At 37.9% G+C, this 25,953-nt stretch overlaps 1 long non-coding RNA gene across 7 annotated transcripts in view; it reads left to right on the plus strand.

The window, feature by feature from the left end:
- The window catches only part of LOC102165048 (uncharacterized), a 1,242,341-nt gene that overhangs the window by 999,923 nt on the left and 216,465 nt on the right, over positions 1 to 25,953 (plus strand). For all 7 annotated transcript variants that reach the window (XR_014827977.1, XR_014827983.1, XR_014827978.1 and 4 more), the window contains one exon: positions 11,248 to 11,422. This is a non-coding gene — a long non-coding RNA (uncharacterized LOC102165048). The remainder of the gene's footprint in view (positions 1 to 11,247; positions 11,423 to 25,953) is intronic.

Raw genomic sequence — 25,953 nt, forward strand, 5'->3', positions numbered from 1 at the left:
CCTGTTAGTCAGGGTAATTTTCACCTAAGTGTTAAAGAATTCAAAATACTAGCAAATTTCTGAGTGTGCAAGATAGGAACTGGATTCTTATTTTGTATAACAACCTGATTCATCTTCATTATAAAAAACTGTGAATCAACGTCATACACCACATTAACAAAAGTCAAAAACCACATGATCATCTCAATAGATGCATAAAAAGCATTTGACAAAGTCCAATGCCCATTCATGATCAAAACTCTTACCAAAGTGGGTATAGAGGGAACATACCTTAACATAATCAAAGACATTTATGACAAACCCACAGCAAATATAATATTCAATGGAGAAAATCTGAAAGCCTTTCTACTAAAATCTGGAACAAGACAAGGATGTCCACTCTCACCACTGTTATTCAACATAGTACTGGAAGTCCTAGCCACAGCAATCAGACAAACCGAAGAAATCAAAGGCATCCAAATAGGAGGAAAAGAGGTAAAACTGTCACTGTATGCAGATGACATGGACTTTACCCCAAAACTACTTGAACTGATCAACAAATTCAGCAAGGTAGCAGGCTATAAGATTAACATTCAGAAATCGGTTGCATTTCTGTATACTAACAATGAAACTTTGTGGCTCTGGTGTAGGCCGGTGGCTATAGCTCCGATTAGACCCCTAGCCTGGGAACCTCCATATGACACGGGAAGCGGCCCTCGAAAAGGCAGAAAGACAAAAAAAAAAAGAAAGAAAAAAGAAAAGAAAAGGAATACAAAAACACAATACCTTTTAAAACTGCACCCCCCAAAAATCAAATACCTGGGAATACACCTGACCAAGGAGGTAGAGGACTATAAAACATATGCCGAGAACTATAAAACATTCATCAAGGAAATTAAAGAAGATGTAAAGAAATGGAAAGACATTCCATGCTCCTGGGTTGAAAAAATTAATATTGTAAAAATGGCCATACTACCAATCTCTATCCAATTACCCATTGCATTTTTCACAGAACTGGAACAAACAATCCAAAAATGTATATGGAACCACAAAAGACCCAGAATTGCCAGAGCAGGAGGCATCACTCTCCCAGACGTCAGGCAATATTACAAAGCCACAGTCATCAAGACGGTGTAGTACTAGTACCAAAACAGACAGACCAATGGAACAGCATAGAGAACCCAGAAATAAACCCAGACACCTATGGTCAACTACTCTTTGACAAAGGAGGCAAGAACATAAAATGGGAAAAAGACAGTCTTTTCAGCAAGCATTGCTGGGAAACCTGGACAGCTGCATGCAAATCAGTGACACTAGAACACACCTTCACACCATGCACCAAAATAAACTCACAATGGCTGAAAGACTTGAATATAAGACAAGACACCATCAAACTCCTGGAAGAGAACAAAGGCAAAACATTCTCTGACATCCACCTTATGAATATTTTCTCAGGTCAGTCTCCCAAAGCAACAGAAATAAGAGCAAGAATAAACCAATGGGACCTCATCAAACTGACAAGCTTTTACCCAGCAAAGGAAACCAAAAAGAAAAAAAAAAGACAACTTACAGAATGGGAGAAAATAGTTTCAAATGATGTAAGAGACAGGGCCTTAATCTCTAGGATATACAAGCAACTTATACAACTTAACAGCAGAAAAGCCAACAACCCAATGGAAAAATGGGCCAAATACCTGAATTGACATTTTTCCAAGAAGGATGTGCAGATGGCCAACAAGCATGTGAAAAAATGCTCAACATCCCTGATTATTAGAGAAATACAAATCAAAGCTACTATGAGGTACCACCTCACACCAGTCAGAATGGCCATCATTAATAAGTCCACAAACAACAAGTGCTGGAGGGGGTGTGGAGAAAAGGGAACCCTCCTGCACTGTTGGTGGGAATATAAGCTGGCACAACCACTATGGAGCTCAGTATGGAGATACCTTAGAAATCTATACATGGAATTACCATATGACCCAGCCATCCCATTCTTGGGCATATATTCAGATGAAACTTTCCTTGAAAAAGTCACATGCACCCGCATGTTCATTGCAGCACTATTCACAATAGCCAAGACGTGGAAACAACCCAAATGTCCATCGACAGATGACTGGATTAGAAAGATGTGGTATAGATACACAATGGAATACTACCCAGCCATAAAAAAGAACAAAATAATGCCATTTGCAGCAACATGGATGGAACTAGAGACTCTAATGCTGAGTGAAGTAAGTCAGAAAGAGAAAGACAAATACCATATGATATCACTTATGTCTGGAATCTAATATATGACACAAATGAACCTTTCCACAGAAAAGAAAATCATGGACTTGGAGAATAGACTTGAGGTTGCCAAGGGGGAGGGGGAGGGAGTGGGGTGGTTGGGAAGCTTGGGGTCAATAGATACAAACTATTGCCTTTGGAATGGATTAGCAATGAGATCCTGCTGTGTAGCACTGGAAACTATGTCTAATCACTTATGATGGAGCATGGTAATGTATGAAAATAGAATGTGTACATGTATGTGTAACTGGGTCACCATGCTATACAGTAGAAAAAAAATGTATTGGGGAAATAAGTATTAAAAAATTTTAAAAAGAATTAAAAAAACTGTGAATGAAAACTCTACATTGTATACCATTGGTATAAATCCTGTCCCATATTGGGAGGGGAATACGGTGTTAAAAGTGTGGAAAAGTAATGCAGGGCCATAGGTTTTATTTCACTCTTGGTTTTTTTTTACTTCCCTCAAAACATAAGCAGAGCAGTTTAGTGGATGATAATAGGTGAGTAGGCTTTTCTTTTGAAACCTAAGATACCCCTAGGTATTTATTATCCTCCTGTACCAGAACCTTGACATCGTGGTAACAAAGGTCATTCAATTTTATAACTTCATTAACTTAATACCTAATGAAGTGGGTTAATATGTTTGGCAGCTGTTGTGTTTTGTTAAGTACTAAATGCAGAAGCATCATGATCCTACTTAGCTTTATAAATAATGGCATAGCTGTTTCTTTTCCCAGGCTGCAAACCAGTGATTATCTTCTAGACATTCCATCTCAGGAATATTCCTGTATGGAAACTTCTTATTTTTACATTTTCTTTTTTCATGCTGGAGAGATTTTCAGCAGTCTCAGAAGGCTAATCAACTTTCTGTGCATGAATGAACTTAATCTTCTTACATTTTAAGCTTATTCCATTCCAGGAAAAACTATGTTTCCTATCTACCTCCCATTTGGATCTGTTTGAAAGATGCACCCTTGCTGCCATGAAAAGTTTTTCTCAAGGTGAATGTATTTAGTACATTACATGACTTCATTTGAGGCATTAAAAACAAATTCGTATTTTGGTTAATTCACTTTTTTCATTCTTCAAGAGTTTTTATTAAACACCTATTTATTTATTTGTCCTTTTTTTTGAATGGCCATACCTGTGGCACATGGAGGTTCCCAGGCTAGGGGTCAAATCAGAGCTATAGCCACTGGCCTATGCCACAGCCACAGCAGTGCAAGATTAAAGATGCCTCTTCCACCTACACCACAACTCTTGGCAACTCCAGACCCTTAACCCACTGAGTGAGGCCAGGGATCAAACTTCCTTCTTCATGGATACTAGTTGGGTGCATTGTGGCTGAGCCATGACAGGAACTCCTGAACACCTATTAATTGATCTCCTGATTGTGGGCTAAGTACAAGACAGCATTAAAACATGAGTATTTTATACCAACATATAGTTTTCCCCCAAATTTTCTTCCTAATTATGCACATTTCCTTATGATTAGTATAGAAGAGTGTTTAAATGGAAAACTAGATTAAATGGTTTAAGTATTATGATTAATTTCTAATTATTTCATATTACCTTATTTTTTGAATGTGTGCCCACTGACTTAGTAAGAATCAGTTCATATACATGTCTTCTAGTGATGGAGGATGAAAATAACCTGTGTCCTCATGGATGCTAGTCAGATTCGTTTCTGCTAAGCCATGACAGGAACTCTAATTGTGTCTTTTGATTGGTGCATTCTCCTGCCATAGTGAGTGTTATGTATTTTGAATATTGGATGATATTCCAATACATTCTGGTATGTATCATTTCTTCCTTGTATCAGGAAAGGTATAGAATTTATTTGAAAGGCTCTTGGGCCACTGTTAATATAAGGCAGTCATGTTTTATTTCAGGAAATTTCCTTTTAATGGAATTTTAGGAGAATTTCGTGCAGTCATAATTTTTGAATATTCAGAATAAATATAAAATCTCATATTGAAAAAAACTAAATTAGAAAATTTCCCAGAGTACTTCTTTCTTAGACCATGTTGGTTTATTTTGCATTAGTAAAACTTTATTTTCAATCTCTCTTCTGCTCCTTTTTCACCAGCTTTCTTCACCCCTTTCTCCTGAGAAGGACCCTGAACTTGAAAAGTTTCCCTTTCTGCACCTTAGTTTCTTTCTCTATAGAATGAGCATGAATGGTCAAAATAGGAATTTTATGAACTATAGATTCAGGATTGCATAGACTATCCTTTTTTTTTTTTTCCTATTAAAAAATTACTTTCCCTTTTAAGGTCCAGGACCACTTGGTTGAGAAAATTTAATCCTGACACTTGAGTACTTTGGTATTGTCTCTCATTTTATGCTTATAAACGGTGAACTTAGGGTATTAAGTTTCCTCCTCCTCTTCCCAGAATGGGTGGTAGGGTGGGTGTTGCTTATGTGCACTTAGGTCTTATGAGGAGTGCCGGGAGGATGCAGCTGCTGGCTTTGGGTGAGGTGTTAGCTCTTCCTGTGTGTCCTTGGTTGAGGGCACACAGCAACTTTCACTCAAAATTTCCACAGCTTTGACCTGCCTCCACTCTAATTCTTAGTCCACTCTGGCATCTGTGCTCACTTCCTTCTCACCTTGACCATGAGGTCCCTTTGGATCCACACACTCTCTTGGCACCTTCCGTGGACACAGAAAGGATTTGCCAAACTACTCTTCATGGTTGGAGTTGACTTTTCTCCAATATTTGATTATGGACATTTATAACAGACTAATGAAAAGGATTTCACACTGAACACTGATTTACTTACCACTCAGATTCTGTAACTGACATTTTACTCTACTTGCTTTGTCAAATATCTATCTATTTCTCTACTCCTCTGTGATAGGAGGAATACTGGTTTGCCCAAAGATGTCACGGTCCAGTCCCTGAAACCTGTGAATATGTTATCTAACATAGCAAAAGAGACTTTATAGATGTGATTTTTTTGTTTGTTTGCCTTTTTAGGGCCATACCCACAGCATGTGGAAGTTCCCAGGCTAGGGGTCTAATCAGAGCTGCAGCTGCTGACCTATACTGCCGCTCACAGCAATGTGGGATCTTAACCTACTGAATGGGGCCAGGAATCAAACCCGAGTCCTCACTAGTCGTACTAACAATACTAGTTGGGTTTGTTACTGCTGAGCCATGATGGGAACTCCTATAGATGTGATTTTGTTAAAAAAAACTTGAGATGGGGAGATTATCCTGTGTTATCCAGTTGGGTTCACTGTAATCATAAGGACACTTAGAGAAGTCAGAGAAGACAAAGTGACAGTGAAAGCAGTGTCAGATATTTGAAGATGCTGTGCTGCTGGCTATGAAGATGAAGGAGCCCATGAGCCAAGGAATGTGGACAGCCCTTAGAAGCTGGAGAAGGCAAGAGAATGGCTTCTTTCCCAGGGCCTCCAGAATGAGCACAGTCCTGCTCATACCTTGATTATACCCCCGTGAAATTCATACCAGACTTCTGATCCCCAGTAAGATAATAGATTTGTGTTGTTTTAAACCACTAAATGTCTTACAGCAGTAATAAGAAACCAATACACCATCCATCCATTCTTCATCCATCAGTTCATCTTTTTAAACCTTTTATACCTTTGAAATGTACACCAGTACCTTTATGTCCTAACACTTTAGCATGCGTATCACCAATAAGAGTTCGTATTTGTGGATGGTTCTTTTTTATTTTGAGGTAAGATTAACATACAGTGAAATGAACAAATGTTATTTTTGTGACTTCCAAGAAATGCTTTAATGTGTGCCATCCATACCTATCACTCCAGGAAGTTTTATCTATTTCTTCTCAGTAAACCCTCCCTCCTCATCCAGGTTACCATGATTCTTACTTTTTGCCTCTTCTGGAACTTCATGTAAATGAAACTATGTATTATGCACCCCATTATGTAAGGCTTCCTTCTCTCAGCATGTTTTTGAGGTTCATCATGTTCTTGCTTCTGTCAATAGTTTGTTAGTAATATTCCATTACATGAATATATGACATTTATTTGTTCATTTCCCAGTAAGTGGATACCTAGGCTGTTTCCACATTTTGGTATAACTGATGTGAACATTTTTGTACAGGTCTTTTTGTGAACATATGTTCTCATTTTCTTAGACAAAAGAGCAGGAGGGAAATTGATGGGCAAAGTTAGTTTAGTTTTATAAGAAACTTCCAGAGATTTTTCCATAGTAGTTGTACAATTTTACACCCAGTGTGCTCTATCTTCTTCAACTTTTTTTTTTCATGTAAGGGCTTTAATCACCTGGCAATTCAAAACCATTGCCTAGAACATTTTAATGTCTTTTATTAAAAAACATTTTATTGGCCGTTTCCATGGACATATATCCTTTCGAATGACACAAAATACAATACTCAACTTAATATAGACACTTTCAACAAAGCATGAAAAAATTTTCCAGGCTTTCAGTCTTTTGCTTCATTACCTTATCCATCACCCCTTTAGCTTTTTAAAAAATCATTTATGCATTCTCTACATGCAGCACACAGGAAATTTTAGTGTGGTCATATTTTTTTAATTTTAGAGATGTAATATTAAAGTAGATTTATTTTTATAAAGGTTGCTAAGGTCTTATTTAGCATATATTTGGTATACTAACAATGGAAACTGTACTTCAAATTTGATGGAAAATGCTAATTCATTGCTAACATAGATAAAGTGACATAGAAGGAATGATTTATTTAAACATAAAAACTTGGCTACTTCTCTTTTTCAACTTTTGATGTTGGTAGTCTTAAATTTTAGCAGTTGCATACGGTATGTAGTCATGTCTCATTGTGATTTTAATTTGCATCTCTTTGATGACTTATGATGTATGCCAGACTCTGCCTATTGAAGCTAAAGAGCTCAGTTTTTTGTAAACTAAAAACGTTGTCTATTTAGAAACTCAGGTGGCCTTTATATTCTCAGTACACAAAAAGAGTTTTCTGGTACTGCAATGATGAAAGTGAGGTCATAGGGTAGAATCAATCCTAGGTTAATAACTCAGGGTTCTTTCTTGCTACAAATATCCATTCCCCCTGGCTTATAGGCTCAGTGTGAGGAGCAAATGAGATGATGTTGAAATGTGAACTGTTATTTTTTCAGTCTTTGTAAAGTAAAAACTAAAAAACTACGTTTGATTTTTTTTTTTCAAACACTCTCTTAAGCATATGTTATCACGTCTTAATCTTGATATAGGGACCATTTTGGTTACCCTAAATGGAGAGAGGAAGGGAAATAATCAAAGCACACAAGCACTGGATAGTTAAAACTGCCAGTACTTTTAAGGCACATTTGGAGAAGTATGTCAGAGCACCTTAACTGGAGGACAGAATATTTAACTAGTATGTTCTACACAATGAATGTATTGTTTAGATGCAGGGCGCCTGTGTATTTATCAGGTTCTCTAAGACCTTCAGTGTGGAAGGGATGTGCTAGTTTTAGATTTCAGCCATTTAGCTGAGACCCCATTCAAATGGGAAAGCATTTTTGTTATATCATCACTGCCAAATACATAGTTCTTCTTTTTCTTTTTCGTTCTTTTTGTATCTACATTTGTCATGACCCTTCTGTACTACAGAAACTCAGCTCCAGGCAAAGTTTTACAGCACAAAGTGTTCACAAACCAATTCTGTCTCCTGCCAAAGTGAAGAAAAATCTGATTTTTAGACGAAAAAAGTATCTATATCCATCTCCCTGGAGGAAGAATAATGCATTAGAAAGAATAGAAAGATGTTATTTCCCCTCTTCTCTTCTGACCCTCCCTCCTGTTTTTTGTTTTGTTTGTTTGTTTGTTTTTTTCATTTTTGACTTTGCTTCTCTATGAACTCCACAGGGAATTTTTTCCTTAAACAATAAAACACTCCTTTATCCTTAAGGCCAGCCTCCCCCTTCTCTTTTTTTAAAAAATGTATTTCACATGTTGAGGCAATAGGGAAGCTGGTATTGTAGTCTTTCCAAAAATACCTAAAGGAAAATGAGCTGTGTAGACCAGGAGAATTTTCGCCATGATTTCAAATCATCGGATCCCACTGTTCCTACATTCTCGCTTCTTGGGTGGCAATTTAAAACTTTTCGGTTAACTTTATGATTCTACTCTGAGAACTCCGTGTAATGTGGGACCTGTGCTACAGCTTAGCTTGTGAAGTAAATTTCCTATTTTTAGAGTCTTCTGTCACATTCTGAAAATCTCTTCTCAGCTAAAAAATTTTGACTTTTGATCAATAGTACATTTCTTAACCTTTCAGTCTTGGCTTATTTTTGTGTTGTGCATACTAAATTGGTGTGTATGTGTGTGTTTGGGGGCATTGAGGGTAGGAAGAGGTAGCAGCTGGGACGATATGTGCATTTCTCTCTTAATTATTCTCAGGTTATTGAAGATGACTGAGTGAACCATTTAAAAGTTTCAAGAGGGGGAGGCCTCTTAAAAAATAAGTGACCTTGTGCTTAAAACAAATGTGATTAAAATTTCAAAATTGGGACTGAATATAAATGCTAAATATTCTCCCTATATTTTGAAAACATTTTGCCAAAGAATGCATTGCACAGGAGTCTGTTCTTTTTTTCTGGAATGGAATGTTTAATTGAAGCTGAATTAGAAATATAAAACTTCTAAATGTAAAACTTCTGGAAACTCAGTATTTTGGTTGTTAATTTAGCATCACAAACAAAAGTTGTATAGATACTCTATAGATACATGTTTGTAAATTGAAATGCAAAAACCATGAGCAAATTTCTGAATTTAAAAATGTGTGCATTCAAGTAATATTTGTTTTATCATGTTTTATATTTGTATGGAATATGAAAAATAATGTATTATCTGACATTGTTCCAATTTCAACTATTCTGTTTGGATGTCCCAATAGTTAAACCAGTATTTATTATATTATGAAACAGGCAACATATTGTGGTTGATGGGAAATTAAGAAAAAAATAGGGGAAATAAATTTGTTTTCTGAGCTTTCAACTGCAAATGAAAACTAATGGATCAGAGCAAAGTCACAATGGCTTCTGGACAGAAGGACACTAGATTATTATTTGATTGACAGTATTTAGTGCGTAGCAAGAAACTGTTTATAAACTCATGTTCGCACCTAATACAAAGCATTGTTTTCCTGTAAGTCTGTTTGCATTCTGACTTGAGCTCCTATTTTTCCCAAATGGTAGAAATTTAATTTCAATTTGTTCACATATCTACCTCCCTCTCTTTATCCAGAGAGACAGGAAGAGGCCTAAGGCACCTTTGTTTGGGGACAGACCAGCATCTAATATCTTGCACATTAATACTCTGGCTCCTCTTTTTTTAAAATTGAAATATAGTTAATTTCCATGTAGTGTTAATTTCTCCAGTACAGCAAAGTGATTCAGGTATACATCTATATTCTTTTTCATGTTCTTTCCATTATGAGTTATTACAGGATATTGAATATATTTCCCTGTGCTATATAGTAGGTCCTAGTTGTTTATCCACTCTCTCTATATAATAGTTTGCATCTTCTAATCTCAAACTTCCAATCAATCCGTCCCCTCCCTACCCTCCCCCTTGGCAACCACATGTCTGTGAATCTATTTCTGTTTTGTAGATTAAGTTCATTTGTGTCATAGCTTAGATTCCATGTATAAATGATATCACATGGTATTTGTCTTTCTCTTTCTGACCGACCTCACTTCCTATGATAGTGTCTAGGTCTATCCATGTTGCTGCAAATGGCATTATTTCATTGTTTTTTATGGCTGAGTTGTATTCCATTGCATATTTGTACCACATCTTCTTAATCCATTCATCTATCAATGGACATTTAGGTTGTTTCCATGTCTTGGCTATTGTGAATAGTACTACAATGACTATTCACAGTAGTGCATGTATTTTTTGAATTATCTTTTTCTCTGTATATATTCGCAGGAGTGAGATGGCTGGATCATATGGCAGTTTTATTTTTTGTTTTTTTCAGGATCCTCCATACTGGTTTCCATAGTGGTACAACAGCTTACATTTCCAACTCTGGCTCTTCTCTTACCTGGAGACCAGGCAACTTATCTAGTGTCTGGGACAGGAAGTCCTGTTCTTACAGCATTATGTTCTTATCAATCTCTTGTCTTGGCAGGATTCTTCCTTCTCCCCACAGAGCCTAAACTATTGCAACTCAGACCCCAAGAAAATGCCTTTTCTTTGGCTTTCTGCTCTGTCATCCCATCTCTAGAGGCACTAAGTATGGAATACCTAAGTTCCCAAAGGGAGGAAGGTTTAATGGATACCAGAGGATGTTGGAGGAAAATTCATTCATTAACATTTCAAAATATTGGTGTTCCCATTGTGGCGCAGTGAAAATGAATCCAACTAGGAACCATGAGTTTGCAGGTTCAATCCCTGGCTTCACTCAGTGGGTTAGGGATCCAGTGTTGCCCGTGAGCTGTTGCATAGGTCGCACACAGACACGGCTCAGATCTGGCAGCAGCTGTAGCTCTGATTATCCCCCTAGCCTGGGAAGCTCCATATGATGAGGGTGCCACCCTCAAAAGACCAAAAAAAAAAAAAAATTCAAAATATTATCTTGCTGCTCACGTAAAGAATGTGTCTGTGGGTTGGTAGGAGGGTGGTGTGGAGATGGCAAGGAGGGCGTCTGAGTCACTGTGGAGGGATTGCACACAGGAAAGACAGAGATCTGAAAGACTCCCATGGGACTAGTCTCCTGGTCCCTGAGCACTTATAGCTTTATTACAGAGACAGATGAAGCATTCTCTCTGAACCTGCTGCCATTCACTACTTAAACCACAGAACTAACCCCTCCTATTTGCTCTTATCAGTGCAAGTGATAACGATAACTTCAGTCTACCTCACTTTCCACATGCCTTGCTTTCAGTGAGACAGTGGAGGGCTCAGAAGTGTGTAAATATTTGCCTCACCAATGGCTATGATTCTAATTTAAAGTGAATATGTTGGCTTTCTGCTTTATATATAGATCAAGCTCCCTGGGCACTCCTGACTGCACATTCTTGATTTTCTGCCAGCCCTTGACCTTCTGGGGTAAGATGTGAATCGGGAGAAAGCCAGGAACCTCTACATGGATTTCTATGAAGTAACTGGTGGAGAATACACTGGAGTGGCTACTGAATCGATTTCCTGTGCAAGTAAAGGTCAGTTCAGGGATTTTAAAATTGTGTGTGTGTGTGTGTGTGTGTGTGTGTGTGTATTTTTTTTTTTTTTTTTGGTGTGTGTGTCACCTGAATCTTTTAGACCAGTTTCTGCTGGCTTTTGCTTTCACTTGCTCTCTCAGGACTTACTTCCTCTCTTTTCACTCCTCTAAGGCTTCAGTTTCTAGCTATCTCGAATGAATTTATAAATCATCCAGTTTCAACATGGCCAATACCAAGCTGCTTCTCTTGCCAGGTACATTCACTAAATATACTGGCTCTTAATTTATACAAAACATACTACTGCTCTGAGTACTAGCTAATGGTTGTGTAGTGGTTATTATATGCCAGGCAATATGTTAATCACTTATGCACATTTACCGAGTCACTTCTCACAAGAACCCTGTGTTGTGGATTGAATTGTGTCCTCCCCAAAAAGCATTTTTGACGTTCTAACCCTAGTACCTCAGAATGTGACCTCATTTGGAAATAGTTTTTTTTTTTTCTTTTTTTTTTTTTTTTTTTTCTTGTCAAGGCTGGACCTGTGGCATATGGAGGTTCTCAGGCTAGGGGTTGAATCAAGCTGCAGCTGCCACCTACACCACAGCCACAGCAATGCCAGATCTGAGACACATCTGCAACCTGTGCCATGGCTTGCAGCAACGCAGGATCCTTAACTCACTGAACGAAGCCAGGGGTCGAACCCACATCCTCATAGATACCAGTTGGATTCTTAACCTACTGAGCCACAATAGGAACTCCCTCCTGGAAATAGGGTTTTTACAGAAGTAAACAAATTAAAGTGAGGTCATTAGGATGGGCTCTAATCTTGATGTGACCAGTGTCCTTATGAAAAGGTGAAATTTGCCCACAGGAACAGACATGCACAGAGGAAGAGGTTGTGAGACATACAGGGAGAACACCCATGTGAAGACAGAGACAGAGATTGGAGTGGCACATCCACAAGCCACTGATAGCTAGCAAACCACCAGAAGCTAGGAGGGAGGCATAGGCCACATTCTCCCTCACAGCTCCCAGAAGGAACCAACACTGCCAACACCTTGGCTTTGGACTTCTAGCCTCCAGAACTATAAGACAATACATTTCTATTGTTTATGCCATCCAGTTTTTGGTACATTGTTATGGCAGCCCTAGAAAATTAATGCATTCTATGGGGGAGGTACTATTAATTGCTACCTTTTTGTAGAAGAGGAAACTGAGGCAAGGAGGAGTAAAGCAATTTACCAGCTGGTAGATGATTCAAACTCACACACTCTGATTCTAGTATCTGTGCTTTAACTCATTTTACCAAATTGTCTCTTGTCCCTCTACTAGTTAAGGAGCTTTCCTTTCGTAGAGTTTTTCACATTCTTTTGATGGATTTCATCAGGCAGCGCTGTGCACATCCCTTCCTCCAGAGTCTCCCATCGACACTGTGGCCTTGACTTGCCCAGAGCTGCATGGTGGTCTGAGGTGCAAAACCTCCCTTCTGTTGGAGGCTTTCTAAAGTAGCACTGCCAGGAGTTCCCGTCGTGGCGCAGTGGTTAACAAATCCGACTAGGAACCATGAGGTTGCGGGTTCGGTCCCTGCCCTTGCTCAGTGGGTTGACGATCCGGCGTTGCCGTGAGCTGTGGTGTAGGTTGCAGACGCGGCTCGGATCCAGCGTTGCTATGGCTCTGCTATGGCTCTGGCGTAGGCCGGTGGCTACAGCTCCGATTGGACCCCTAGCCTGGGAACCTCCACATGCCGCAGGAGCAGCCCAAGAAATAGCAAAAAGACAAAAAAAATAAAAAATAAAAAAATAAAGTAGCACTGCCTGAGTCCTGGGTTTGGTAGGATTTTAAGGGAAGTATTTCTTTAGGATTTTAATTTCATCTCTTGCTCCTAAGAATCTGGACATGAGTTAGTGGGGAGAGGGTATAGGGCAAAGACAAATATGAGAATTGGCTCACATTAAACTCTTAATTTCTCCTCACCATGTTTACTGAACTGTAATTGGGTCATGAATGTGTATGCCACATGTGCAAATGTGTACATGGAGAAAAATACACGTTAGTTGTTGGATGAGAGATATGCATGAGAGAGAGAAAAGAAAGGTCAGCTGTCCATGATAAGGACATTTTGTTGGGGTATCAGCATGTTTACTTAAAATTATAGGTGTGTACCCATGGAGGTATTATAAAAATAGTCACTAAAATGTTAATAGTGGTCATTGCAGGGTCGTAGAATTTCAGGTGACTTTTTTCCTTCTACATTTCTGTGGGATAAAGGGTAGTTATTGTTTTTCTCAGAAAGAATGGTGGCTCCAGTGAAGAACACAGAAATGATAAAGATAGTATTGTTTCTTTTATCCTGGATACATAAATTGGCTTGACCACAAGGTTTCTGCATTGCCTTCACTTTCTTACTTTAAAGTATGTTTTCTTTTTCTTTAAAATCATCTTAGATATTAGAAGTGTGATGCACAGGATAAGTGCTTGGAAGAGATTTTAAGAGGTGATATTATCAAATGAAGAAAATGGGAATGCTCAAACAGTCATATGATTAAGCTCACCTGTCTGTCTCTTTTATTTGGCCAGGCTGAGTGACTCTGTGACATAGAGTAAGGTCCCTTCCTTCCTCACCCATTCATTTGTGCTCAGCCATTTGGATCATAATGACTGAGGCAGTCTGTTTGGGAGCCTTTGCCCAAGTTACTGGGCAACACACACCAATCTTGAAGCAAATGAGTACTGGCAGGTTGTCATCAAAATAATAAGCCCATGGTCGAAAGGAAATAAGGTTGGTGTTCTTAATAAACAGTTATGGTACTGTTTTGCAGACTGAAACCTCCAATATCTAATAACCATCATGCTGTAAATATTCCTCTATTTGGTATGTAGTGTTAGAGCACCTCTCATACCTATCCGGTTTTCAAGGTCAGTGAATTTTGTAGAGTTCTTTGCCAAGTAGCTGCTGTAATATGAATAAATTTATGTGAAAATGAACTCAGCTAGCTAGTTATTGAACAAGATTTTTTTTAATAGAATGTACTGACAGGAGAGAAGAAAAGGCAGACATAAAGGGTGAATAATAACCTAATGAAAAGAACTATTTTTTTTTCCTCTTCAGGGGAAACAGTAATCTATTTTTTAAAGGCAAACTTTCAAAAATCAAAAAGGGAGGAAAGATGGAGCTTCAGCTTCATTGAGACAGAGGAAGTAAATAAAGCATTTACAAGGAAAAAGAATTATCTACATGGATATAACAAAACAGAAATAAATACTTTTTTTTTTCAAATACAGGAGAGCATGAACAAGATGCAAACAAAAAAATGTGTTTCTTAAGTTCTATTAAGAACTCTTCCAAAATACCCAGCTTCAACAAAAATAAGTTTCTTAAAGATGCCAAGTTTTTAAGGAAAGAAAGTAACAGTGCTTCAGGTGGTCCCATAGGAGAAGAATAAATGCCACCTAGTTTGAAAACAGTTCCTTGCTCCATCCAGTTTCCTCCCAATACAAAAGGGAGTCTAGTCCTTTGAGATGATAAAAGCTCAATATGTCAAACTAGAAATTGCATTTGATCTGTTTGATTAAATGAAATTTTTTTTTTCAACAGAGCTGTCTCAGAATCTCTCTGATCCTTGTTTCAAAGTTCAAAGTGTTCTCCAGTTTTGTGGACTTCCTAGCTGCTCATATCCTCGTGTCTTCTCTACTTCTGGGCTTTTTTTTCTCCATTGTCTGCATCTCTCTGCCTTGTATATTCCCATACACCAAACTTAGCTTGAGCATGCACGCTGTCTCTCACTCAGTCACGCCTGTTCATGGGGGAGCATGCTTTAGCAAAAGTGTGGTAGTACTCATGAAGGGGGTGTTTGTGAGGCAGAAGAGAGTAACTTCAAAGTACACCTCAGGCACTCAGATTTTAAAATGCATTTGATGATCCCCAACAATAAATTTCTCCTGGTTTCTCACTCTCCTTGGTTGAGGTCCTGTTGTCTACATGCCTCATCTGCTTCAGCCCTGCTAGCTCCCATCTTGAATTACTCCTAGGATCTCCAAGATCTTTTCAGTTCTCCTCAACTCCTCCTCCTCACCTCTGCTCCTGGGCACTTTCACCTAAACACAATCCAACTAGCTACAGAGGAAAAGGACCTTCAATTTAATGTTTCCCAATTTAGAAAGTGGGAGTGGTTATAAGTACAAAGATAAAATGTCTTCACTATACTTTATTTGCCATGTTTCAAGTCAGTAGCAACAGGATATTCATTCCTTACTCCTAGTTTTTTAAAATAGGGAAACAGAACTTTGGATATTCCCAATTACATAGTGTCAAGGAAATGGAAACAGACATCTTCTCCCCTTTTCCATTTCCTTGGTAACACTGCTTACAGTAGACACATTGGGTTGTTGGAATAGTTGAGGACTTTTGGCCAGAGTCGAGGGATGGGATAAGTAGGAAGTGATGATGTGGACAGAAGTGGAAATACTGGCCCATTCTTTATTATTTTCTGATTTAAATCAATGTTTATCCCATATTTCAATTGCTGATTTTTTTATTGCTGCCCTTAAAACCAAAAACTAATTACTAGGGAAAATTGTATTAAATTACTTTTACCTTAATAATAAAATAGATTTGTTCTTGGAGCTACCTAAAACTAGCATCAAAGATATCATGGTTCCCTAACAATAAAAAAAAAAATTGGAAAAGCTAGAGAAAAGAAGACAAAACTAAACATACTCTTACCATATTATCTAGCATTCATACTCCTTGGTATTTACTCAGAGGAGTTGAAAACTTAGGTCCACATAAAAATCTGTTTCTGAATGCTTATATAATTTCCAGCTTTATAATTGCCAAGAACTTGGAAGCAAACAAGGTGTTCTTCAGTTGGTAAATGGATAAATAAACTGTTGTACATCCACACAATGGAATATTATTCAGTACTAAAAAGAAGTGGGCTAATAAGCCATGAAAAACACAGAGGAAACCTAAATGCATATTATGCAGTGAAAGAAACCAGTATAGGAAGTCTACATATTGTATGATTCCAACTAGATGACATTCTGGAAAAAGCAAAACTATCAAGGCAATAAAAGGATCGGTGGTCGCCAAGAGTGAGGAGGTGGGGGGAGTTGGATAGTCAGATTGCAGAGGATTTGGGGGGCAGTGAAAATAATCCATGTATTATAATGATGGATATATGTCTTTATATACTTGTTCAAATCCGTAGTATGTACCACACCAAGAGTGAACCCTAAGGTGAATTGTGTGATTATGATGTAAATGTAGGTTCATCTTGGTAAAAAGTATACCATTCTGGTGAGTGATGTTGATTATGGAGGAGGCTATGCATGTGTGGGTGTAAGGGTTTTGTGGTACATTTCTGTAACTTTCTCTTAATTTTATTGTAAACCCAAAACTGCTCAAAAAAGTAGTCTTTTAAAATAACATTACTATAGTACATTTTCATACCTTAAAAAAAGGAAGGCAAGAGAGGCATTTTAGATTTTTCTTTTTAGTTAGCAATGGGTCAAATAAAAAGAAACTTATTAAAATATTTCATTATAGAGGTTTTTGCAATGCACTTTATAACACATTATCTATAACCATTCTCTGTAAAATAGTATCAAAAGTCCAAATCCCATGGGGACTGAACAGATATTTGTCCATTTCCACCGTATTCCAAATCAGAAACAAATTCCTCAGCCTAAATTGCCTGGATTGATAGGTTCACTTGTAAAAGTGCTTTTCTGAAGATTTATTATCAGCTTGAGGGATTCATATCCCAAAACTAGACAGGGGCTAAACTTTGAGGAAATAACATGCAGGCCACTCTTTTGGCAAGAGATCCTGTATGATTGTTTCTGTTTTCTTTTTTGCTTTTTAGGGCCGCACCTGTGGCATATGGAAGTTCCCAAGCCAGGGGTCGAATTAGAGCTGGAGCTGCAGCTGCTGGCCTATACCACACCCACAGCAATGCCAGATCTGAGCTGTGTCTATGACCTATACTGCAACTCAGGGCAACACTGGATCCTTAACCCACTGAGCAAGACCAGGGGTCGAACTCACATACTCATGGATACTAGTCAGATTTGTTACTGCTGACCCACAATGGGAACTCCCTATATTATTGTGTTTTGAGTGTGTCCTTCAGTTTCCTTTGTGTGTGTGTGTGTGTGTGTGTGTGTGTGTGTAGGATGCCTGTTTAATTTTTGTGGTAGATTGTTGGACCTAAGAAATAAATTCCATTTCTGAAGCCTGTTCATATGAATGGCAATCCCTGGCAAGCATTCACTTTTCTGAACTGGCCTTCCTTTGCTCTTTCAAGGGAAGCTAGGGCAGAAATTCATCCAGGTGATGTTACTTAAATGGACATCTTGGGGTTAATTGCTCCTGAATAAATAAAATCATTCTTAGGAAATTCTCTCCCTCAAGTCTGTCAATTGCCATCATCATGTTGGTGATCTAACTTATATTAAGATTTCCTGGATTTCTCCATCAGAAATCACCAGGGTTAAAATACCCTCTTTATCTTTTAAGGGAGTTCCCTTTTGGGATTACTGAGGTCTAAACTTTCTCTTTTTTGTAGTGACTTTTCTTAAATACCTGAAGATCCTTGGCTTTCTGTTTATATTTAGATACTGGTTGGGAGTGCTGTGCACATAAGGGTGGCTTGTCAACTGTTAAACCTCTAATGTCATCAGAATTGGGGAGAAGCTTTACTCTTTTACTGGGGGTACTCCCAGATGCCATCATCTATAGTTCTTTCTCTTGGGTTATAGGCATCCCTGAGGAGGAATTCTCTAGTTTCTTGCCAGAAGAATATATATTTGGCTGCCAGGGATTTCAACGACATGAGCTGGGGGGAAAGTAGCTGTGGTTGGTGTGGGCAGGCTCAGGGTTTGGTTTATAGATGCTCAGGTATTCCCTTTTATTTCCAGTGCAGCTCTTTGTTCCCATCTTTTATATATATATATATATAAAAGTATAATTGATTTACAATGTTGTGCCAATTTCTGCTGTACAGCAAAGTGACCCAGTCACTTCACCAGAATATATATACATACATTCGTTTTCTCCTATTGTCCTCCATCATGTTCTCCATCACAAGAGATTGGATATAGTTCCCTGTGCTATACAGTAGGACCTCATTGCTTATCTATTCTAAATAGATTCCCATCTTTCTTTGTGGCCAGTGTCCTATGGTTTAAAGCTGCAGAGCCTCTTTGATTCGACGTATCCTGGGACAAAACCGTCTGTCTTCTGTGGGAGTGTGTGGAGTATGTAAAGTGCTCCTTTTCCTGAAACATAAGGAGACTGCTTATCTTTTGAATGTTTAATTCATTCTTAGTTTGTCTCTTTGTGTCTTCAGTTCCTAGTTTATATATACTGGGATTTACAGGACATATATGTATACTTTTTTTTTATATAATCCCCCCTTTTTTTCTTTTACTTTATATAATCCTTTGTAACCTATAATAATTTTTCAGTCACCATTCACATTGAATTTTAGAGTCTTTGTTTTTATTCAGTTTTTGGTGTCTTATTTTCCTTTTCCATAAATTTGGACTTTACAACTAAGGTCTTTTCCAAATCAGAAATTCTGATGTGGTAGGAAGCAGGGTGAAAAGGGCAGGCATTGGAGTTTGACATCTGGATTCATATCATTGCTCCACTATTGGACAGAGTTCTCTGGTTGCAAGAAGCAGAGACCAACTGGGCTTACTTAAGCATTGAAAGAAATTGCATGAAGGAAAATGAATAACAGAGTCTATGTTAAAGCTTGAAAGCTAGTCTCAGAGAGTGGGCAGAAAACCAAGGGAGAGATGGCAGGCAGTGGGGAAGTCAGCCAAAGTCAAATTCCAGGAAGAATCTGATGAGGAAGCTGCCACTGGTGCAACTGCCACTGGATATATTACACCAACACATTCCTTTTTTTTTTTTTTACTTTATTTTTATTAAAAGTTTCTTATTATAGTTGATTTACAATGTTCTATAAATTTCTGCTATACAGCAGAGTGACCCAGTCGTACATATATGTGTATATATATATATATATATATATATATATATACACATTCTTTTTCTCATATTATCTTCTATCATGGTCTATCACAAGAGATTGGATATAGTTCCCTATGTTATACAGCAGGACCTCATTGCTTATCCATTTTATTTTATTTTATTTTATTTATTTATTTTTTAATAATTTTTAAAATTTTCCCACTGTATAGCGAAGGGGTCAGGTTATCCTTACATGTATACATTACAATTACATTTTTTCCCCCACCCTTTCTTCTGTTGCAACATGAGTATCTAGACAAAGTTCTCAATGCTATTTAGCAGGATCTCCTTGTAAATCTATTCTAAGTTGTGTCTGATAAGCCCAAGCTCCCGATCCCTCCCACTCCCTCTTGTGTAATAGTTTGCAACTACTAACTCCCAAATCACAGTCCATCCCACTCCCTCCCCCTCCCCCTCGACAGCCACAAGTCTGTTCTCTATGTCTGTGAGTCTATTTTTGTTCCACCAGCACATTCTTGATGTTACTGCCCCTCTGAGTGTTTTCTCAGGTCTTCCTTCATCATTGTGATTGGGGCCCTTACGTATTAAGGGATGGGAGAGAAAATTGTTGTTCCCAATTGTATTGGGGTTCTCCAGAGAAATAGAACCACTATGATATTTTATTTTAAGAAATTGGCCTACGTGACTGTGAGGGCTGGAAAGTCTGAACTTTGTAGGGCAGGCTGAGCCTGGAAATTCAGGTAAGAGTTGACGTGGCATTCTTCAATCTGAATTCCACAGGGGAAGCCAGGTAGGCCAGAAACTTGGGCAGAGTTTCTATGTTACAGCTGTAAAGCTGAAATCTTTCTTTGGGAAATCTTTCTTTGCCCTTAAGGCTTCCAAGAAATAGATGAAGTTCACTTACAATATGGAGAGTGGTGTGAGTCTACTGATTAAAATGTCAATTACCTCTAAAAAAATACCTTCACAGTGACATCCAGACAAGCATTTGACTGAACAACTGGGTACCACAGCCTAGCCAAATTGGCATATAAATTTAATCATCAGACCATTTTATATCCCTCTTAAAACATTTCCTAAGTTTAAGATATTGGATAAGACGATGACAAAAAAAAGTGACATCTGCCCACTATAGCCACTTTGCTGTGCGATCTTGAACAAGGCTTCTCTCTGTGCTTTAGACTCCAGTTTTATAAGATAGGGATAGTAATACTAACTACACATATGATTATCTGAACAGTAAAATATTAAATATATATAAATTGCTTAAAGAAGTGCTTGGAACAAAATAAGTGCTCAAAAAGTAAGGTGCTGTAACTTTTTATCTAAACACTGCAGTGGAATATTTGTCATGGCTCACATACCCAGCTTCCCACAGTGTCGGGTACTTGCAGATGAAGCACCTGAATCTGACTGATGGAGGGAGGGGGTGATTTGCATCTGTCACCAAAGGCCTTTACTTTGCACACTCAAACAGTGATACTAATAGCAGTAATTTATTGAGCCCTTACTACCTGCCAGTATTCTACTGGATACTTTACTTCTATTTACTCATAATTGATTCACATGATAATCCAATGAGGTTTGTGATTCCTTTTTTTTGTTTTGGCTGTGCCTGTGGCATGTGGAAGTTCCCCGGCCAAGGACTGAATTCGCAGCGCAGCAACAACCTGAGCCACAGCAGTGACAGTGCTAGATCCTTAACCTCTAGGCCACCAGGGAGCTCCTGTGATCCCTTATTTTATAGAGAGGATACTGAGATGTAGAAAAATATGTATCACGCTCAGAATCACACAACTAGCCCATTGCAGGGGCTGCATAAGAATGCAGGTTTTTCTTCTAAAATCCTACTCTTTCAGCTGCTACTCTGTGGTGCCTCTACTTTAGTCCAGAAAGAGGGGTCATCTCCTTTCCCTGCTTCATTCTTCGAGCGTTACCTCAGCTTCATTGGTCTGGAAAATGAGAATCCTGAGGTCTTCTCTAACCATCAAATTCAGGATGCTAAACCTTCACAGGGAAGCTCTTTGTCCTTTTTATTAGACATTAGGCTTTTTTTTTTGGTGTTAGCTCTGCTTCAGCTTCCTTCTTAAAAATTGGTTAATGAAATTTTATTGAGTTTTTTGAGTCAACTCATAGATGTAGAAAGAAAGAAAGTAGAATTTTATACAGTCTCCTTCCATATAATTTGAACAATTCAAAATTTTTAAAAATCTTTCATATAAACACAATTAAGCATTTACAACTACTTGAATAAATTTAGGGCACCATGGGAAATATTATTCCATATTTAGAAAAGAAATTGTTACTTTTAAAATGAAATATAGTTGATTTACAATGTTGTGTTAATTTCTGCCATACAGCAAAGTGATATATATATGCGTGTGTGTGTATGTATACTCTTTTTTATATTCTTTTCCATTATGATTTATCACAGAATATTGAATATAATTCCCTGTGCTATACAGTAGGATCTTGTTTTTTATTCTATATATAATAGTTTACATCTGCTAAGTCCAAACTCCCTGTCCATCCTGTTCCCCTTGGCAACCACAAGTCTGTTTTCTATGTCTGTGAATCTGTTTCTGTTTCATAGATAAGTTTGTTTGTGTTATATTTTAGATTCCACATATAAGTGATATCATATGGTATTTGTCTTTCTCTTTCTGACTTCACTTAGTATGGTAATTTCTAAGTCCATCCATGTCACTGCAAATGGTATTATTTCATTCTTTTTTATGGATGAGCAGTATCCCACTTTATATATGTATTACCTCTTTATCCATTCGTCTGTCAATGGACATTTAGGCTGCTTCCATGTTTTGGCTCTTGTGAATAGTGTTGCTATCTATGTATCTTGAAGTGCATGTATCTTTTCTTTTTTAAAATTATTTTTTGTTAAGTATAGTTTATTTGCAATGTTGTGTCAGTTTCTGCTGTATAGAAAAGTGACTCAGTCATATAAATACATTCTTTTTTTGAGAATTTTGTCCAAATATATACCCAGGAGTGGGATTGCTGGATCATATTGTAATTCTATATTAAGTGTTTTAAGGAACCTACATACTTTCCTCTGTAGTGGTTGCACCAATTTACATTTCTACCAACAGTGTAGGAGGGTTCCTTTTCTCCAAATCCTCTCCAGAATTTGTTATCTGTAGACTTTATAATGCAGGCTATTTTGACAGTTGTGAGGTGGTTATCTCATTGTAGTTTTGATTTGCATTTCTCTAATAATGTTGAGAATCTTTCCGTGTGTGTTGGCCATCTGTATGCCTTCTTTGGAGAAATGTTTATTTAGGTCTTCTGCCCATTTTTTGATTATGTTATTTAGTTGTATGATCTGTTTGTATATTTTGGAGATTAAGCCTTTGTTACTCACATCATTTGCAAATGTTTTCTCCCATTCGATAGGCTATCTTTTCATTTTGTTTATAGTTTCCTTTGCTGTGCAAAAGAAATTGTTGATTTTTGAATATTACATAAAAACAGTTTAAAAGCTTGGTAGGTTGAATACTTCATAATATCTACCATAGAAGAGCAAAGACAAAAATCAAATGCAAGCCATTCGTTTTTGGACAAAAACATCTAAGGGCTAAGTGTATCTGAATGACATTAAAAGTAGGAATTAACCAGTCTTAAAGTAGGAAAAAATGAAAAAGAAAATGCAGCAATATGTAAGCACCAGCACTGACATTTTTCATGATTTGATTAAAATACCACCACTCAGAAAAAAAAAAAAGTAGGAATTAAGCCTGTTTTCCAGAAGAAATTTGAATCTTAAACCCTTTTATTTTGTAAATCAAATCTACAACCAGTTGAAATGGAAAGCATAGTTATTCATTGAATGGTATAGAGTCATACCTGTTCTTCTTAAACCTTAATGTCCACATATACCATCTAGGGAGGTTTTCCAAATGCAGATCCTGATTCAATAGGTTTGAGGTGAGACCTGAGCTTATATTTCCAGTGAAGTCCCAGAAGTCCTAATATCTCTGTCAGAGGACCACAGTTTTAGTAGCAAGGGCTGACTATCAGTTTTGGTAGTTGTCTGAACTGAGAAGCCAAACACCACTCAATAATCAGAGCACTTTGTCTTTTATTGTTGGTAGTCATTAATATTATACCTTTGGAAGCCATTATGGTATTATACCTTTGGAAGCTAAAGTTAGAGATGGCTTTTAAATTAATCAGAGGTCATTCCATCTAAATGTCTGGAAATGAGGGAAGGGAAGGAAATTGGTATCTGTTGTCCATCAGAGGTACTATCTGAAATACTTGACACGAAATGCCTCATTTCATTCCTGTAACAATTCCATGTGAGACATACACAAGAGCTCCCTTTGACAGAGGAGGAAGCAAAGTTTTAGAGAGTAACTTGGTGAGGCTGTAAGTGGTGGAGTAGGTGTTTGAATCTCTGTCTATCCATTTTCCAGTTTACATGTGCTAGTCACATCTGGATGGTCTTGTTAGGGGACCACTGACTGAAACTGCCCACCTTGGCCACGCATGATAATAGCGGCTTGCATGAGTTGTCTCACAGCAGGATGTCCTGACAAGGAACATGGTGCTGTCCTAAAACTCACTGGAAGACTTTGGGAAGGGCCAGTAGGAGGGAGGAGACAACCGACCTATCAGAATCCTTGGTGCCGGAATCCATCTTGGCTGAGGTGCACACGCCACCAAGAAGGACCCTGAGCCAGACCAAGTATGGGCCAAGCAAGATAATTGGCCAGAGACAACCTGGAAACTAACCCCATTCCCATAAAACCTGGAGAATTAGATTCATGTGGCAGAGCAGTTCTCCTGGGTTCCCTTACCCTGCTGCTCCCCACCTGGGTGCCCCTTCCCAATAAAATATTTTGCTTTGTCAGCACATGTGTCTCCTCAGACAATTCATTTCTGAGTGTTAGGCAAGAGCCCATTCTCAGGCCCTGGAAGGGGTCTGCCTTCCTGCAACAACCCTACTGCTATTACTTTTTCTTTTAACATCATTAGCTATCCTTTATTTTTAAAGTTTTCTCTAAAAAAAGAGAACCTAAGCCAATTAAAAAAAAAAATCTACACAGAATTGTTCATTACACTTCTCTGTTACATCTTGTCTTCCTGTTTCATTTTGTGTGTCCAAATTGTTCTCTACCCTGCAGAGGCCTTGATGCTTTGTGCTGAGCTGACTGACAAAGCATTATGACTTAAAAACTGATTCAGAAACCATCCTGCTCCTTTCTCCACAAAGCCCCAACCTCTGATCTTCTCTCCAGAGCAATTTCCTATCAGCACTTTTTTCAAAGCTGGTAAATGTTTGGTATGCAGTCCTACCCAGGCCCCCTTGCTCTTCCCAAAAGGAGAGGTGGAAACCTTCAATTCCCCATTGTCATTACTGTTCTGTTGGAAGTCTTAGTGTAGAATTTGGTTTTCTATACTGAAGGCAAAATCGAATACAACAAACCTCACACGCTAGCTGTGTTTACACACTTCGAACTAAGTGAAGTTTTGGCAATTACCTAGTTCATTTGATCTATGCAGGTGACAATGGATTATTTCAGCACTTTTTACTATTAATATTGTTGTCTGGCCCTCTTTACAGAGGATCATTTGGATCATGCCAACATTGTCTGGCCCTCTTTACAGAGGATCATTTGGATCATGCCAACATTGTTAGCATGATCCAAATGAATTGGAGAATTGCAGAATCACCATTTTGCCTTGTGATACAAACTAGTAAGAATTCTGACAGTCTATAATAGGGAAGATAGTGAACAAAGTAATTATTTAGGATTTGGGGAACTTTTTTTTTTTTCTTTTTTGATTATTGAACATTTCCTTAAAGGCAAGCCAAAATGTAAAATCAATAAGATTTGGGCCTCCTGGGTTGAATGTGAGATGGAAACTTTGGAGCCTCATCTCATCCCTCTTACTCTGTGCATATTCTCCTGAGATAAAACAGTCCATTGAAATATGGTACATGGAAAAAACATGGACTGTCAAGTTAGACCAAGGTTCAAATCCTGACTTCTAAAAAATTCTTACAACTCTGATGACTACTAGTTTAGGCCAGAGCCCATTCCATATTTTTATCTCAACTAATTATTTATTTAACTAAAATATATGACTTTTGAAAAATAAGTAGTATCCATGAGCAATTAATCACAGTGTTTGAATATATCTGTGAAAAATTGAATTTCCTTAGTTAGCATTTTACTCAGAGTACCAGATTTAGCCAATTCTGCTTCCTTAAATCAGGTTATAGGGTCCTAAGTTAATAGAAATTTTATAATTGAAGCATAGAATGATAAATGAGCTTTGAATTTGCTTGTTCTTCCTTGGTGAAGCCCCTATTCAGACTAGATCTCTAGCTGTGGCACACACAATCTAGGAAATGTGCCGGATGACTAACCATGTGGTGCTTTTTTTTTTTTTCTTTATTTCTTCTTCTTCTTCTTCTTCTTTTTTTTTTTTTTTACTCTTTAGGGCTGCACCCATGGCATATGGAGGTTTCCAGGCTAGGGGTCTAATCGGAGTAATCAGA

This window comes from Sus scrofa, chromosome 14 (assembly GCF_054392235.1).
Source record: "Sus scrofa isolate SSC_HxYL_T2T_F1_AM1 chromosome 14, Sscrofa_HxYL_maternal_Yorkshire_Landrace_v2.0, whole genome shotgun sequence".
Lineage (NCBI taxonomy): Eukaryota > Metazoa > Chordata > Mammalia > Artiodactyla > Suidae > Sus > Sus scrofa.